Source organism: Leucopleurus acutus (assembly GCF_964270905.1).
Source record: "Leucopleurus acutus genome assembly, chromosome: X".
In the NCBI taxonomy this organism is placed as follows: Eukaryota; Metazoa; Chordata; class Mammalia; order Artiodactyla; family Delphinidae; genus Leucopleurus; species Leucopleurus acutus.
In genome coordinates this window covers 85,409,097-85,413,913 of record NC_139148.1, presented here as the reverse complement: position 1 = coordinate 85,413,913, position 4,817 = coordinate 85,409,097, and the positions used below count along the sequence as shown (strand labels likewise).

The 4,817-nt window shown below is 35.7% G+C and overlaps 1 pseudogene across 1 annotated transcript; it reads left to right on the top strand.

The window, feature by feature from the left end:
• Positions 1-766: 766 nt before the first annotated feature.
• On the top strand, positions 767-1,221 carry LOC309978316 (small ribosomal subunit protein uS15-like; annotated as a pseudogene). Its single transcript has one exon. The product of its transcript is annotated as a small ribosomal subunit protein uS15-like (transcript).
• The last annotated feature ends 3,596 nt before the right edge of the window (positions 1,222-4,817 follow it).

Genomic DNA, 4,817 nt, shown 5'->3' with positions numbered 1-4,817 from the left:
ATAAAGGCTCTTTCAATTGCAAGTGAGAGAAAACCAACTCAAACAAGTTATAGGAATATCAGGCTTAGATCTGGCCTCAGAAACAATATTCAGAGTCTCAAACAATATTATTAATTATCTCTTTCTCTCTCTGTCTCTCCTCTTTTCTTCTGTTTCTCTTCACTTAGTGACCACTTTTCTGTGTTGACTTCATTTTCTCGTACCATATGGAAGCTTCCTTTATATGGATGGCGATGTGCCCAGAGGCAACTTCAATTTTATATCATATCATATCGTATCAGCTTATGGTCTAGAGAAAAAAGGAACTCTCAGTTACAGAAAAAGAAATTACCCAAAGATAGGGCTCTATTTGACCCAGCTTCAGTGACTAGTTCAACTTATAGATTCCTGTAGTCATGGGGGCAAGTATTATGTTTGTTGGAGTGTGGCAGAGCAACTCATCAAAAGAAACATGATGTCTGATACTATTTCAGGGAATTAATAGACACAGAATAAATAATTAATCAATATCTATTAAGGCCACTAAAATGTGTAGGTGTAAACATATGTGTGTGTTTGTGTTACATAAAGAAGCATAAACCTTGATTTTTTTTATCCTTCAAAAATAATAGCATCATCTAAGAAATATAAATTTTAAAGGTGATTCAACTATAGGCAAAACAAGATAAATAATCATTGGTCTGATGAAGCAGACATTCAATACTAATGAACAATGATTTTCATGTTGAACCTTAAAAAGTATGTTTCTTTAGAGACCGCCACCACCATGGGTCACATGCACGTTTCAGGGAAGGGCCAGTCCCACAAGACTCTGCCCTACTGCCACAGCATCCCCACCTGGCTGAAGCTGACATCTGACAATGTGAAGGAGTAGATCTACAAACTGGTCAAGAAGGGCCTGACTCCCCTACAGAACAGTGTGATCCTGAGAGACTCACATGGTGTTGCACAAGTACGTTTTGTGACAGGCAATAAAATCTTGAGAATTCTTAAGTCCCAAGGACTTGCTCCTGATCTTCCTGAGGATCTCTATCATTTAATTAAGAGAGCTGTTGCTGTTTGAAAGCATCTTGAGAGGAACAGAAAGAATAAAGATGCTAAATTCTGTCTGATTCTGATTGACAGCCATATTCACCAGTTGGCTTGATATTACAAGACCAAAGGAGTCTTACCCCCAGTTGGAAATATGAGTCATCCACAACCTCTTCCCTGGTTGCATAAATGTGTCTGTTGTAATCAAGCATAAAATCATTGTTTAACTAAAAAAGAAAAAGAAGAAAAGTTTGTTTCTTTAAAGATAAATAATTCCACTTTTGGAATGGCAGCATGAAGAGTTCCATAACCTGCTACCCAGTGAAACAAGCATAGTTGTTTCACTGTGAAACAAGCTAGATAGATATAGATAGAGGTACAGATTAGATAGATAGATAGATAGATAACTATACATATAGATAAATACATATCTATATATAATTTATACCTCTCTCTCTCTATATATATATATCTATATACATATATCTATTCTATATGTATATCAATATATATATGTTTTCTTTTAAGTCTCTATAAATTGACCTCAGGGCATATAGCAAATGAAAAAAAAATCAAGAAAATATACTAAAACTTGGTAAAAACAGCAAACGTCTTTAACATTTAAACCATTACCCATTCCATCCCTCACTCCTGCCTAGAAACTCCAACTCCATTCCTTGTGGATGTAGCCAAGAACACAGGACACCTTCTCCCCCCAGTTTTCAGTCAAGGGCATAGTATCATCTGGGAAGAGCAGGCTGCTAGCATTTCTCATTTCCCCCTCCCCAAGCTACTCATTGCAAAAATTAAATTCTAGGTGAGTGTGGTGGAGAGGTTGGAGATTTCTTCCTCCAATAAGTCTCCATTCATATGGTAGAGGCTCCACTCCAATGGCTGGAGACAGAGAATCCTGGTATCCTGATCCTGGAATCCTAACCAGCTCACTCATAGGGCAGAAGTTAAATACTGTGAGAAGCAAGCGGAGAAGGCCAGAGGCTACCACTGTGTCTAGCATCCCCAGTAGTGGTCCAGAGATCTTTCTCCCAGGGGTAGAGAGAGTTTATAAGAACAGAGAGTTCTGAAACATTCCACAGATGAACTGACTTCATTTGAAATGAAGTGTGGGGAAGTTCAAGCCTAAGGGCCCTCTTGAAAACAATGAAGACTTTGGTGATAAGCAAATAAAAAAAGACTGGTAGCTCCATGAGACAACAAGCAAAATCACAGGCCAGCTGCTTTACCAGAGAAAACTATGAAAAGTGATAGCTAAGACACCTCCTGATATAAGAAAAAAACCTCAAATACCTGCCTCAAAAACTATCCCTGTGAAGGGGCCCCAATTTAAGTGGATCAAACTGTGGAAAAATTAGGATCCAGAGCATGATCAAACCAACAGAGCAATGTGCCAGCAATTAGTGGAATCTATCTAACTACTGGATGTGTCCAGGAAAGGGAGACTCAAAGAAAAGACTGCTAAAATGCTATGCTAATGATACTTGGCTAAATGACTGTTAAAAATACTATCATTCCAGAGTGGCTGTGCACATACCCAAAGGCTACACACTCTGAGATGCAACATAAAAGACTTTACACTGCAAGGGAAATAGACTTTACTAAAAGAGTCCAGTCAAGCAAACAACAACAGAAAGCCCAGTAATGGTTCAGGGATGCCAGTATCCAGAATTGATACAATATATTATATAAAACTCTTAAAAAATACATGCAAATCTTCATGACCTTGGATTAGGCAATGGTTTCTTAAATATGACACATAAAGTATAAGCAACAAAAGAAAAAATAGATAAACTGGGCTTCATCAAATTTAAAAACTTCTGTGCTTCAAAAGATACCATCAAGAAAGTAAAAAGACAGACCACATAATTGGAGAAAATATTTGCAAGTCATATATAATAAGAAATTTATATCCAGAATATGAAAATAACTCTCACAACTCAACAATATAAAGACAAATAATTATAAAATGGGCAAAAACCTGAAAAGACATTTCTCCAAAGAATTTATGAAAATGGCCAACAAACACATGATGAGATGTTTAATATCATTAGTAAGGAAATGCAAAGCAAAAGCATGAGATACTCACTTCACACCCACTAAGATGTTTAGGATGTCTTTAATCAAAAAATGTAAAATAGGGCTTCCCTGGTGGCACAGTGGTTGGGAGTTCTCCTGCCGATGCAGGGGATGCGGGTTCGTGCCCCAGTCCAGGAAGATATCCCTCATGCCAAGGAGTGGCTGGGCCCGTGAGCCATGGCTGCTGGGCCTGCGCATCCGGAGCCTGTGCTCCGCAACGGGAGAGGCCACAGCGGTGGGAGGCCTGCGTACCACAAAAAAAAAAAATGTAATATAAATATTGACATAGATGTGGAAAAATTTTAACCATCATACACTGCTGGCTGGGAATGTAAAATCGGCAGCTACTATGAGAAACAGTCTGGCAGTTCCTCAAAAGTTAAACATAAAGTTTCCATATGACCCAGCAATTCCACTCCTAATGATATAACAGGAGAATTGAAATTATATATCCACACAAATGCTTATACATGGATATTCATAACAGTATCATTCATAACAGCCCAAAAATGTAAATAGCCCAAATGTCCATCAGTTGATGAATGGATAAATAAAATGTGGTATATCCTTACAATGGAATATTATTTGGCTGAAAAAAAAATGATTCCCTGATACATGCCACAACATGGATGAACTTTGGAAACATTATGCTATATGAAAGAAGCTGGTCACAGAAGACCACAATGCATATGACTCCATTTATATAAAATATCCATAAAGGCATAGTGATAGAGACAAAATATAGATTAGTGGTTTCTTAGGACAGAAAGGAAGGGGAGGATTAAGTGTTAAAGGCTACATTTGTAGAGGGGTTTTGGGGGGAGGATGATGAAAATGTTCTATGACTGTGGTTATAGTTTTACAGCTCAAAATACTCTATAACCCATTGAATTATACACTTTACATTTTTTCCTCTTTTCCTCCACCCCCCAGCCTCTTTAAATGGGTGAATTATATGGTTTCTGAATTATATATAAATTAAGTTGTTAACAACCAAAAAATAATGATAGAGTATGCATCAATTATGAAAACAATGTATGCTCTTCTGTAAGATTGTCTCTATATAAAATTTTATAATGGAATTTTAAATAATCTAAATACTAGTTTAGTCTTTATATTCTCATGAAGAAATGTATTTTGTATGTATATACAATTAGTGTGATTTATCCCATACTTCATAAAAAGAATCAAATCATTTGTATGAAAACTATAGCCTGTGAGACAGGCTATATTGTAAAAATTTGAATAAATTCAATATGTCAGAAGATTCTGGGCTTAATTCTAACTAACATTCATTAATATCATAGTATATAATTACCTCAGCAAGTAGAAGTTGAATTATAAAGTCTATTTTGGTATAAATAAATCCTAATCTACATTGAAAACTGTAATGTGTCCAGAACCCCCCCCGAAAAGAAACATTTTGTTGTGTTTAGATTACTGTGATAAAAGAATTATAAATATTCTAACAATAAGTTTAATTAATAGATCTAAAATATTTATTTTCAAGATATAGTGATTCAATTTTACACTTTTATAAGTGTTCACATAATAAGATTCATGTTCAAAAGCTCAAATTAAGGGATCTGATTGCCTGAATCAAAACAAAAACGTTGAAAGTAATAATTCTGAAAAATAATGGCATGTTTATTTAAAGAATTTACAACCTTTTAGGTATGTCAAATTTTTTTCCA